Source organism: Phyllostomus discolor, chromosome 11 (assembly GCF_004126475.2).
Source record: "Phyllostomus discolor isolate MPI-MPIP mPhyDis1 chromosome 11, mPhyDis1.pri.v3, whole genome shotgun sequence".
In the NCBI taxonomy this organism is placed as follows: Eukaryota; Metazoa; Chordata; class Mammalia; order Chiroptera; family Phyllostomidae; genus Phyllostomus; species Phyllostomus discolor.
The window spans coordinates 25,899,527-25,914,342 of record NC_040913.2 but is presented as its reverse complement, the minus strand read 5'-3'; positions in this window follow the sequence as shown (position 1 = coordinate 25,914,342).

Below are 14,816 nucleotides of genomic sequence, written 5' to 3'. Positions count from 1 at the left end.
ATTGCACCTTCCTGAATTTATTTCCTTTTCATAGACTGTGATTATTTCAAAATTTCTATAGACAAATTCTAAAATGTCCCTAGAGAACATTCAAATTGAAATTTAAAAGCTTAGTATGTCCAAGATTAAATGGTTTGCCTAAGTCACAGAAAAGACTAATGATAACACTAAGATTTATGTCTACTAGTTAAACCAGAGTTTCCTCTCTTGTACTAATTCCTCTAACTTAAACTTGCAGAATAAAATGTTCTATGGCATTATTTTTTTCTAAATTATTTTCAACTTCTCAGAAACAATTTTTTGATTTATTGATTTTGAGAGAGAGGGACAGGCAGACATCAATTTGTTGTTCTACTAATTTATACATTATTTTTTGTTTCCTGTATGTGCCCTGACCATAGATCAAAAACACAACCTTGGCCTATAAGGATGACACTCCAACCAAATGAGTTCTGCAGCCAGGGTCCAAACAAATTTTTGATAGAAATCTTTGAGATCCAGAAATTATAATGTATTGGAAAATTTAAGGAATCACAAATTCATAACAGCTTTGAGATAGCAAGGTCAAGAAAATATGATATAGCTCAAAGGTGAAAACATTGCATAATTACTTCTCAATAAAATACCATACTATATGTAAAATGTATTTCTAGGCTATATATCTCTGCCATAGCAAACTATATATGCTATACAACTTAACTTTATCTTTTGCCAAGTGTTATGCATTATTTATATTTATGGCTATCTTTGAAGTCCCAATGCTTTATTTTATTTAGGTGAGCTAAAGACATTAGAAAAAAGCATTTTCTAAGTAAAAGTCGCTATTTAAAAATAAAAATTGACAATAGGATGAATTTATCATGAAAGGATTGTAATTTCAATTTATACAGTATTATTTCACACATATGAATTAAGACAAAATTTTTTTAATTTTTTAAGATTTTATTTATTTATTTTTAGGGCGGGAAGAGAGGGAGAGGGAGAGAGAGAGAGACGGAAACATCAATGTGTGGTTGCTGGGGGTTATGGCCTGCAACCCAGGAATGTACCCTGGCTGGGAATCGAACCTGGGACACTTTGGTTCCCAGCCCGCGCTCAATCCACTGAGCTATGCCAGCCAGGGCTAAATTAAGACAAATTTTTAACATTGCTATTTCCAAACACTGTTTCCTCTGTATCCTTCATTAAAATTGATCAAGTTATATATACACACACACATATATACACGTATCATGCATAATATATAGCATATGTATTATATATACCATTATATATGCTATATAATACACAATATATTATATTATATATATAATTTTTTATGGTAAAGGATTTGCATAGTGACAAGTTTATTGGTCTTCAAATTTCAAGAATTTTGGCCCAAAATTAAGGCTGAGGTCACATCTTTTCTGATTAACCAAATATATAATTACAAATATAATATTTATCCTTATTTATAGTTTGATCATTTTTAACACATCTTTAAAAGCCACAGTCTTTATCTGTATAACTCTTAATGCCAGACATATTTCTTTTCATATAGTCTATCTTTAATAAGTGCCCAGCTGAATTTTTTAAAAGATTTTATTTATTTATTTTTAAAGAGAGGGGAAAGGAGAGAGAAAGAGAGAGAGAGAAACATTAATGTGTGGTTGCCTTTCATGCACCCCTTACTGGGGACCTGGCCCATAACCCAGGCATGTGCCCTGGACTGGGAATCGAACCAGCCACCCTTTGGTTTGCTGGCTGGCACTTAATCCACTGAACCACACCAGCCAGAACAAACTGAATTTTTAAATATATATTCAGAACTTCACATTTTCTTGGTAGAATAATTTTCATATTACCTATGAAAGATGGAGTGCACAATGAAGAATGGATCATTTAGATTTCATTTTCCAGAGCACAAGGCCTTTCTATATGCCAGCATAATGTATACATGGGTGCAGGGAAGCTGGGGGATTTTTCTCCTGGGTCTGTTTCATATTTATCATCTATATTGTCACTGGGTACACGAGGTCTGTGCACTTTGTAAGAGGATTTCTGCCTAGACAGCTATATTTTATTTCTCTGCTAAGATGATCAGTATAAAAGTGACAAAGTATTTGCAGCCAGAGTTTAAAAGTTGTTCCTGAATCTGGCTCACGTTGTTCTCAGTCTTAATGGAGTCAACAGAGCAGCCAATTGTTTAATGCTTATTCTAGTTGTATAGAGATGAAAGCCCTGAAGACTCACTTGGTCTAAAATTGATAAGCCGAGCAAAGGAAAGACTAGATTTCTCTCTATGTGAGTCAAAAGGATGCATAAATAAGCTACTGCCAAGTCCACACTTATATTTACACAGCAAAATAAAGCATTGCCACTGTGTTTGCTTTCAAGGACTTTGTCAATTAAGATGACTATAAAACTCACTGTGAAGTGTCTTGATATTGAAAATGCATGGTCAAACTTGTTACAGTTCTCCAAACATTTCAACCAAATCATATTTTTAGTTGCTCACCTGGTCATTCTAATATAGCAGGTTCAAGCTGGAGGATAAAATATTTCCAAGTAATTGAGTTACAATATTTCTTACAACCTTTTCACGTGACTTTACAGAAGATCTGATCAATTATAAAACAAACAAAAACACAGCTGAGGAGAGAATACTGACTTGATTGGATTATAATATATTAGTGGTGTAAACATCCATTGGCTGCAGGAAGTATATATATACAGAAAGAGACAAAAATCAAATTTATTTTTTAAGTTTTGGATGTTTAATGTTCTTGTGCCACACATTTTTTGTATTAAAGAGGTGCTTAAAAAACAATAAAAGGAATTAGATAGATTAATTCAATAGCACAGGCCAATGGCTATATGTCATTTTTCTTTTGACGGCAGAATAAAAAATAACAAAGTTTCAGACATTGTACTGAATATCTTCTTTAAAATACATTTTATATTCTTCAACTTAATATTTCTTTTTTAGTGATGCCATCTTAAAAATTGTGTTGGAAGTGACTGTCATATGGTATATTATTAAGTCAAACCATATTGATATAGAAACATTCAACTTGAGAAAGCACTACTTCATGGCATGTGATCTGGAGAATAATTGTTTTAAAGATTTTATCTATTTGTTTTTAAAGAGAGGGGAAAGGAAGGAGAAAGAGAGGGAGAGAAACAACACTGTATGGTTGCCTCTCATATGCTCACACTGGGGACCTGGCCCACAACCCAGGCATGTGCCCTAACTGGGAATCAAACCAGCAACCCTTTGGTTTGCAGGCCGGTGCTCAATCCATTGAGCCACACCAGCCAGAGCTAATTTGGAGAATAATTTTTTTCTCTTAATAGCATTGTCTATATTATTGACAATACACACATCAATGTAAAATTATGCAAAGTTTACTACCTAGCACATTTCCTTAATTTAGACTGAAAACTCTATTCTGCTGGGGCCATTATTTTTAGAGTATCTCTAAATTTTAATATTTTTAGTTATTATGATTTATGTTTTCATTTATTTTTTTATCTTTTGTTGCAATGATCCCACTGAAATTTTAAAATCGTCAAAATTCATCTTACTCAGGGTGACAAGGATGACAAACAGTTATTGGTTATTGAACACATTGTGTGCTGAACAATATATCCAGCACTGTACGTGCATGATCTCTGGTAATCCTGCCAATAACCTCTTAACAAAAGTCATAATACAAGCAGTCAATAGATGAGAAGACTGTGTCTCAGGGAAATGAAATAATTTGTGCAAGATCACAGACTGTTAAATGACAGAACTGGGATTCCAGCCCAGGACTTGATTCCAAAGTCCAAGTGCATAAGTGATAAGCTATAGGGTCCCCTCCAATGTGACTGATTCACATGCACATGATGTCCTCTGAATTTAGTTGGAGTTTGATTTGTGAATGAAGTTGATTGTAACAGTAAAGATGAATCCATAGTACATAGATATGTATTCTTATACTATGGTTGCATTAAATATCATTTAGATTATCTGTAGGTCAGCAAAGGCTGTTTGATAAAGCCCTATTCATCTTATGTCTCTTTAATTTAGTATCCTAAAACATAATCTGTCAATAGGATGAGGCACTGATAAAAAGAGAATGAAACAGTATAATTGTATCTTTGCAAATGTGAGCAAGGCTCTGACCTCTAATCAAGCGTTTGAACACACTCAATGCCAAAATGGCTACAATGCGACCTGTTACGACCCTGGACATTAGTTTGCTTCCTTGGGTTAATAGGCTAAGCTGTTTTCATTCTGTATTAAGGTAATAAAGACTCATTACTATAGGACTTAAATATATCTTAGTAAGGACATTCAGGGCCTTTTTTTTTTTTTACTTAAGAGAATAAAATGTATAGATGTGAACCTGGATTGTGGGAACTCTTTTTCCATTTACAGTTCCTTTTATTGAGCAATATTTACTGAATACTGCCAAGACCCAGGCACTGTTCCAGAACCTGAAAAACAGTTTTGTCTGTGGTCTCATGTGCTTACATTTACAGGTGCAGAATGGAGAGGGAGTCAGATGATAAATGCGAAAACCTACACATCAATAAAATAATCAAGTGGCATTTTATAATAAAAATAATGTTGGGGTGTATGTAATGGAGAATAACATGGCTGAAGGAGTGTTATAGTTAGTAAAAGACTTGATGAGCAGGTAACATTTAAGTTAGGGACAGTTACAAAGGCACAACTTAGCTTTTAAAAACAAACATCAAGAATAACAACAGACAATAGAAAAAAGGCCCATATTGCTGAATTGTAAAAAAAGAGCAGAAGAGTAAACTGAGGTGAGGTCAGAGGGATATTTAGGCAAGGGACAGATGATACTAAGGGATTTAAATCATATACGCACATATACATAAATCAAAAGACTTGTTAGGACATATCTCTTTATATTTAAATAGATTTGCACCCCAAAAATCTCAACACTGAAAATCATGGAGATACCACAGACCAGTGTTTCTTGTTCATCAGGGCCTATCTATCCATATAAACTGGGTAAATTTTCATATGATCACAACTATGTGTGTATGTATATATGTATAAACTATACATGTACGTATATTTTCATTATCATTTTCATATATCATTTCAGAGCTTGTAAATATACTTTCAAAATAATTTTATTACCCCCTTTATTAATATAATTGTTATTGACCATAGTGCAAAAACAAATATGTGAAAACACAGGTAGCCTAATTTAGAAAACAACTTAGTTCTATAAGAGTTCATGGGGTATCTTGTACTATCAATTATAAAAGCAGGGATTGCTTAGTTTCTTTCTTGCTCACTGCAAGTAGGCATATCACTTTGGACTTACCTATACAAAGACATTTCCTAGAATATTTTGGACCTACTGATATTATTCTCCTTCTAAATGTGTACAATATATTTTACTTCCCAAGCACTCTCTTTCTTTGGATGTTATGGTATGCTATTTGTGTACCATGACAGAGGGTAATGGACTGTAAGATTTGCAACTAGTATCTTGCAACAACGTGCAATTTGTGAATTGAAAATGCACTTTCATTACCAAGAAAATATCCCTACTCTTCAAATATTTACTATATTATAAATTTAAGATTACACATTCTCATTTGTTTAACTAAGAGGAAGTTGAAAGAAATAACATGTGGAATATGTAATGAGCCAATGCAATTTTCTTAAGTTTTATATTTTAATTTAAAAACTTTTTATTAAATCAAACTTATGACTTGCCACTATTCTTAGAAGCCTCCAGTAAGTCCTCATTGCAAATTACAATGAAAAATTTAAATATGTTACCTGGCTTAAAAGCCTGTGGATGGCCTAGTTTCTGTTGACTGCAACCCACCTCCCATTGCCCTTCTGCTTTCATGGGCTCCACTCTGGCCTCCCTTGTCCCTTTAACTCAACAATCTCGTGTCTGTCTTTTGGACTTTGAACTTTCCATTTTTAACCCCTGAAAGCCCCTCTCTCTGTACTTACCATTATTGCTTCTACTAATCACTTGGGTCTTACATTAGATATTGCCAGATTGTAACAACTTTTTTAACCATCCTAGTGAAAGGAGCCACCAAACACACAGACAATCCAGTTCTACTTTATCTATGGCTCTCTTTAAATTCTATTCATATCTCTGACGTGCTCCCAGCTTATTCAAAATTCAATTCATTATTACATTTTTTTACTCTGTGTTTTAGCTTCCATCTCATTCCACGAAAAGTTTAAACAGCAACCAGATGAAACTATTTTTTCTATTCACCATTGTTTTAAGAGACGTCAGCAGTACATGTCATGAGACAGGGCCAATGAGCGGTAATGTTTGCCAAACACTGACAATAAAATACTACAATATGTAGAGCCTCAAAGAGTCACCTTTGCTATAAAATCTGCTTGCTTTAAAGAAACCCAAGGAAGAGTTACACAAATTCATTTACTGTATTTATGGTAGAAGTGTTTTCAAGGACTTTTTACTATTTAATCAGTGGTCTTTATGAAAAGTCAGCATTAAAAGAACTAGTGTTTGTTTTAAACATACTTTTGTTTGTTTTTTTTATGACTGTTCTTATTGTTGTGAAAATATACTTCTCCTTGGGCTATGAAAGACTTCGAGTCAGACTTAAGACACAAGTCCAGTGGTGTGCAGGGTCAGAGGGTATAAACACTTATATGATATTCTTACCTGTCTTAACTTTTTCTCCTCTAAATTGCACATATCCAACTTTCATAATAATTTGATAAATATTATAGACTTATGATATAATAAGGGCCTTAAATCTTATGTGGGATAGAAAAGGAATAAAATTTTTATCTTATTACTAAATAACCACTTCAATTTTTTGGAAATATAAAACAACAATAATACTTTTGAAATTAACCTGGCTAATATTTATTGGTTGCCAATATGATAAGTATTCTTCTAAATGTTTTCACATATTTTTTCCTTTAATTCTAATATCATCTCCAACAGACCTACTATTTCTCTAATTTACAAATTAAAATGCCAAGAAAAATATACAAGTTAAGTAAATGGCCCCAAGACAAATAATTTGTGAATGATAAAAAGTAATCATGAAGGCCTTCTCTATTACTTCCAAATTCAGTTTTTTCCAACTGTTCTCTAGAACCATTCCTGAGACATCAATTTATGCATTCTACTAAAAGCCATGACAGCTACAAGAGATATGTTTACTCTTCAATGATGAAAATATTGGTATTTTCAAGAGTCAGGAAATTCAGAACTACTTATCTTTGTTTCTCTCATTAAAAAGATAGCAAATATTTATAGTGATCTGTAGTATAAACTAATCAGAATTCTGTTTAAAAATCACTTTCTAAACCTAAACCTTAATTGTGGTACTACATACACAGTGTGGGTGTTTTTGTTGTTCAATACTTACGACCAGACACCTGTCTTAAAGCCTGCGGGAACAATAGCTCAGGCAAACTCTGTGAGCCATCTGCCACTGACATTCTCAGATGGTGCTGGGTCAGATTTCCTGGGAGTCAGATAAGACATCTTCTGCAACCCACCCCTCCAGGTCTATGGGATCACGTTGGTAACTGCATATGATTTCAGAGTGGGACACGTCTGAAAATGGAAATGTCAAATTGAGTGAAGCTGGTGACTGACATATAGGTACTTGAGAAAGCAAAACAATTTTGCAGTTTCAATATTTAAAAAACTAGCTATAGGGTTTACATGTTCTCATGAACACACGTTTTTCCTTCTGATGGCAATCTCATGTTCCTGTGGTACACTCAATGCTTGATGTCTAGGAACTCTTCAGTTTAGCTGTTTGGGAAGAAGCTTTGTCTCTTCAACTTAAATTAATTTTGTAAATGCCAATTGCCTTAAAAACGGAGAAGGGATGATTAGGGTAATCTGACAGCAAGGAGTCCTATTTGTCATTGAAATTCATGAAGCATGTGGAACACTTTCAAAGAAAGACATTTTGATGTTAGGAAACAATCTCTTTAAAAACCCTGCTCCTGATTTAATCTGAAATTCAACTTTTCTAATTACAGCTATGTACCTATGATAAGTATTAAATAGATTAATGGTTCCTTTTCTTCTTGAGAATGAATCTTCATTGATCTTATTTGAGATCAAAGGAAAAACATATTCAAACTTTTACTATTAAATCTCAATGCCCTCAAGTAAGTGGTCTGGCTGAAAGGTGGTACAAACTAGTAGATGTGCCCCGGAGCAGCTTGTTAGAGGCTACCAACTAATAGGAATTGCTAGATTTTTACTGCTCTATATGTTGCTGCACACACAATCAGTTCTATTGAATTATTAATAGTGTAGTGCCCTGGGACTTGCATCAATTATTTCCATCTAGATATACAGAAAAGTTTCAAGACATATGAAAATATACCCTGAGTACAGCTACAATGTTATGCCTATTTTGAGATGCTGTTTTCATTTATGAATCATAAGGTAATACTTAGGCTCTTTAATTGATATTTAAGATTATGGGTCAATGAGCTCTCATAACTGTATTGAGTCACCAACTGCAGTAACATCTCTCTTAGAGTAGATGATTCAGAATAAAAATTCCAGAACCCTCTCGTCTAAAATCAACTAGCCTATGAACACGTCAACTTGAAGGACTTTTTGAATTCCAAAGGAAAGAAAAAAACAACTGTTCACCCCTTGCAATGGGAGGAGGTGAAGGGGTGCATCCTGGCATTCCAAAATCAATCAGAGTACCAGAATGGCTGGACCCATCACATTTCTTATGAAAACACTGGATTAGCTAAAGAGAGCAGCACTGTGGTCAGCTCATAGTAACTGTGTTTTTTTTAGCCTTGATTTTATTTTGTGAGAATAAATTGATTTATGGTAGGGTGACACAATACACACTTGTCAACAACAAACTTGTATTACTATCTAAATAGAACTGTATGTATTATCTCCTTGTAATGATTTATCACTGTGTGCTTCATTCAATTTTAACAATTCTGTGGTAAAACAGTAGGACTCTAATGTCTATTATTAAAATATTCTCACTAGCACATTTGCAATGTACTATAAAAGTATTTATTTTCACTATACAAATTTTTGGTCTTTGAAATGTCAGTCTATTTCTGAACTTGACAAGCAAAGACTTGGTTTTATTTATTTTATTTTAATTGTTGTTCAAGTACAGTTTTCTGCCCTTTACCCCTATCCCAACCCACCCCCTCAGCCCTCCCCACCTCCCTCTCATCTCCACCTCCCCTCGTTATTGTCCATGTGTCCTTTATACTAGTTCCTTCAAACCCTTCCCCCCTTCCCCTGAAATTCCCTCCCTTTTCCCCTCTAGTCACTGTCAGCCTGTTCTCAATTTCAGTGTCTTTGGTTATATTTTGCTTGCTTCTTCATTTTGTTGATTAGGTTTCTGTTAAAGGTGAGATAATATGGTATTGTCTTCCACCACTTGGCTTATTTCGCTTAGCGAAATCAGTTCCATCCATGCTGTTGCAAACGGTAGGAGCTCTGAGAGATACTCAGGATAAGCATAGCAATCTGGTGGTTAAAAATTTAGGGAAAAGTCCTGGCTGGCGTAGCTCAGTGGATTGAGCGCGGACTGGGAACCAAAGTGTCCCAGGTTCGATTCCCAGCCAGGGTACATTCCTGGGTTGCAGGCCATAACCCCCAGCAACCACACATTGATGTCTGTCTGTCTGTCTGTCTCTCTCTCCCCCCGCCCCCCTCCCTCTCTAAAAATAAATAAATAAAATCTTTAAAAAAAAATTTAGGGAAAAGACTCTGTCAAGCCTTAGAAATTTATAATCTGTCTCTCTCAATAGGAGTAGATTTTTAATATGCTGAAATAACACTGTAGAACCTAGTGGGGGAATTGATGAAGTCATATGATTGGGAAGTCATACTTGGTTAGCTCTAACATTAATTATCTTTGGGACAAATAAAATGTAAAAACATTTAAAATAGTATCTGGCAAATCAAAATAATTTGCTATAAAAGAGTGTATTGCACTGTGGATACTCCCTAATGTCCTAATATGAGAAGGATAGAATGTAACAGAAATGAATGAGTGAAAGAGTGAGAGGAAGAGAGTGAGAGGGAGAAATGTATGAAATACATTTATTTGTGATCCAGTCACAAACAAACAAAATGTCCCAATTTTTCCAGGAATTTCACAATATTGATAACTAAATAATTTTTCAGAGCTAAAGAAACTGTATGTTAAGAAATAATGGTGATAATAAAGAGCAAAGATGGCTTGAGTATTTTCAGATTGAAAACAAATAAATAAAGGTGAATTAACTCTAAGTAACCCCTGACATACATATTTGCACAGTGACAAATGATCCATTTAAGCTTACTTGGAATATCTGAAAGTAAAACAATTAAAACTTTGCCGTACAGACTGACCTTCGGTACTTCTGCTTAGCTCTCCTCCCGCACAGGTTCTGTATTTCTCAGGGAGCTGCTGAGAATGTGGTGGGAAAGAGCACTGGACTGCCTTTCCCATTCAGCACAGTGTGTTGCACGTAGTTATCAAGTTTTTGATGGTGATCAAGGAAAAGAATGCTGGTGATCAGGAATCGATTCCATATAATCTTTCTTGCTCAGTTTAAAAGTTACTGCCTTAATTTTATTAGTGCAAAGGCACATTTACTTTTAAATGAGAGCTCTTAAGTAAGAATTCAGAGGGTTCTTCCTTCTTAAGACGGCTTTAACTGGGGCCTTTTGTGATTCCATATAAATTTTAGGGTTATTTTTTCCACTTTTTTGAAAAATGCCTTTAGAATTTTGAGAAGGATTGAATTGAATTTACAGTTTGCTGGGTAGTATGGATCTTTTAACAATTTTAATTCATGCAATTAATGATCATGGGATATCTTTTTACATTTATTTGTGTCTTCATTTTCATTCTCTTCATTTCTTTTTCAGATAGTTTATTGTTAATATGTAGGAACACAAATGATTTTTGTATGTTGATTTTATATCCTGAAACATTACTAAATTTCTTTATTAGTTCTTAAAAAGTTTGGTGAGCCCTGGTCAAGTGGTTCAGTTGCCGTGTCATCCTGTACACCAAAAGGTGGTGTGTTCAATCCTTGGCGAGGTCATATAGCTAGGCTGAAGGTTCGATCCTGGTAGGGGTGTGTACAGAAAGGCAACCAATTAATGCTTCATTCTCACATTGACATCTTTCTCTTTCTTTTTCACTCTTTCTCTCTCTCTAAAAATTCAATAAACATATCTTTGAGTGAAGATTTTAAAAATATTTTTAAATGTTTGGTAGAGTCTTTAGCATTTCCTATACATAATAGAATGCCATCTGCAAACAGAAACAGTTTTACTTGTTCCTTTTTAAACTGTGCCTTGTATTTTTCTTGCCTAATTGCTCCATCTAGGACTTTCATTAATAGGGTTTGCAGGAACAAGTTTAAAGGACATATGGACAATAACAAGGGGCGGGTAGAAATAGGAGGGAGGTGGGGAAGACTGGGGGGCTGGGCTGAGATGGGGTAAAGGGCAGAAAACTGTACTTGAACAATTAAAATCTAAAAAATATGTTGAATAAAGTGTTGAAGAGTGGTCACATTGTCTTGCTCCAGATCATAGAGGGAAAGCTTTCAGCTTTCTACCATTGAGTGCGATGTTAACTGTGGGTTCGTCCTATATAACTGTGTTATGTTTAGGAACATTCCCTCTAAACCCAATTTTTTAGAGTATTTTATTATTTATTGACTTTTAGAGGTCAAGGAAGGGAGCGAGCAAGTGAGAGAGAGAGAGACAAAGAGAAACATGGATTTTTTGTTCCACTTATTTATGCATTCATTGGTCGCTTCCTCTATGTGCTCTGACCCATTTTGATGTTGATTTATTTATTCAGTTATTGGTTAATTCTTGTATGTGCCCTGCCCTGAGATCGAACTGGCAACCTTGGTATATCAGGTAGATGCTCTAACCAACTGATCTACCTGGTTTAGGCTTATTGAGAGTATTTTTTATCATAAAAAGGTTAAATACAGCAGTTGAATTTTGTCAATTGCTTTTTCTGCATCTACTGATTTATCATGTTGTTTTTATCCTTTACTCTGCTAATGTGACGTATCATGGTAATTGATATTCATATGACCCAGTAATCTTACTTCTGGTTGTATATCATAAAGTTCCCAAGGCAAGATCAAAGAATTCTCTGCACTCCATTGCACTGCAGTTTTACGCATACTAACCAAGACCTAGAAATAACCTAAGTGTCTATCAATAAGTAAATATACAAAAAAACCTGTGAACATGTGTCTGTGTGTGTAATGGAATATTATTTATCTATTAAAAAGAAGGAAATTCTGCAACTTGTGACACAAGGGTAAATCTTGCAGGTATTATGTTAAGTGAAATAAGTCAGAGAAAGACGAATACTGTGTGATCTCTCTTACGTGTGAAATCTAAAAGAGTCAAACTCCTAGACACAGAGAGGACAGTGATTGATTGCCAAGGCTTAGGAAGTGGAAGAAATGGGGAAATGTTGTCCAAGGGGTGCAAATGTTCAGTTATAAAATAAAAAGTCCTATATCAGATATTCAGCATGGTGACTGTAGTTAACAATACTGTATTGCATATTTGAAATCTGCTAAGAGAGTAGGTAAACATTTCCCCACACCCACATGCATCACTATGGGAAATGATGGATGTGATCACTAACTATACTGTAGTAATTATGATATATATATATATATATATATATATATATATCAAATTTAAAATAAAGAACTCAGAGGCTTGAGAGCAAATTACAAGTACTAAACCCCACCAGCTAACCGAGCTATCGGTTCAACTATTATTCCTCTTCGTTTATTTTATCCAACATTTGATTTTTTCAGTTGTATAAGCATGTTGATTTAAGAGCTAACTGGAGGCTAGTGTACAAATGTGGCCCAGAAGGTTTTTGAGATCCAGTCTGCCTGCTAGTTAAAACATGACAGGTAATCTCTCTAGAATTGCCTGGAGTGGGGTTTGTGGTTCTAGAATTCTGCAGGGAAGGTAGTGTAACAGCTGCTAAATAACGTGATTTTAAAATGGCACTTTTTACAAGTAGTAAAGATTTTTAATTGATGTATTTAGCATGTATTAAACAGCTCCCCACACTCTTGTCCAGTGGGGAGAGGCTGTCATGTGCCCCATGCTGTGATCCCAGATGGCAGAACTGCCCAATTTCAAGATTCTTTCTATTTGTTTTTTGTTAATTTTTTATTTTTCATATGTTTAATTGCTGTTCAAGTACAATTGTCTCCATTGCTCATGTGTCCCCCCCACCACTCCCCTCCACCCCAACCATCCCCACCTCCCACCTACTTTGCACTTACAGTTGAAAGTGTTGTAAAAAATATAAACAAAATATCATAACTAAATGAAAGATTTTCCCTCCACATTTCTCTAGTTTAGGTTTTTTGTGTGTAGCTAGGTTCTGTTTTAGAATTAAGGCCATGATAATTTTCCTTCATTTTTGAGTTGAGAACAAATAAAACATTTCTCATTTTTTAAAGCTATTCAAGAGCAGTGAACATATTCCAAGAAAACTTTATGAGTGGAATAAAAATTCCCACTTAACATCCAAGAGTTATTCTAGAAGAACTAAATATATTAATATGTGAGAAAAGAATATAAATAGTAAAGCTTGATACAGTATAGAGTATGGCATCTATAGTGTTTGCACTTTTATATCCACTGTGATGAATTTTTCTAAAAAGGAACCAAGACAGTGGCAGTAAGAGATGAGAGAAACAGCTTCAGATAACGAATTCAAATCCTAGATCTGAAGTGTATTAGCTTTCTGTTTCACTTAAGCTCTCTAAGCTTTAGTGCTCTCTTTAGGAAAGTGTATATAATAATATCAAACTAAAAATAAATCAATCAATAAAAATTGAATAATTAAATTATCGCCACTGTTTGGAGAAAATTCAATAAAGCCTTTGAATAGACATGACCCAACTTCTATCTCAGTTCATGGCACATTTTGGATTACTCTATAAATATTCAATGAATAAAAAGTTGAACAAATTCTACATGAGGTTACCAATGTTAGTTGCTATTCGGGTTCATTACCAGGAATTAAAATAATCTGAAAAAAATGTACAGCATAAAAAAAATTAAACCTCCTTCTGTCCAAAGTTGTGAAAATAGATAAAAACCAGAAACATTTTTGACTTGAGGTCTGGTATATTTTTGAATAAATTACACTTGTACATGGCTGTTACACTGAACTAGAGAATTAAAATATAGTTTTGTCAGACTTAGAGAAAATAAGCATTCTTCCTATTTTAAAAGCGTGCCTGTGAATGTGAAGGAAGCAGATGGTAGAGCAGAGGGACGAGATGGCTCACATATATTATCAAGTGCACAGCACGTAAATCAATACTCTCTTAAAATCCAAGTTTAACTTAAGAATGACTTGACCAGATGCAGTATAAGTTATGTCATCTCCAACATAAAATATGTTGTTAATAAAAAAATATTGTTGATGTTGTTTTTTAAGACCAATGATAGATAAATTATATGCAATATATAAATTATGGATATACTACCCTACCCAGGTAGTTAATATTGTGTGGAAGTTAATGAGATTGCAAATTAAAGAAATGCTCATTTCCACAAATTAATCTTCATTTTGAAGAGTGAGAAATCTTTACTCACTGTACAAAGAGAAGAATGCCGATCACTGCAGAATTTCACCCTTCCTTGACATTATAACATCTTGCCACTAGAGCTCATTGTTGCTCTTTACATGGATTCCAAGGTTCCATTTATTTATTAGTCCCTTTTTTCTTCCTTTCTTTTGCAACTCCTTTTCATATCATT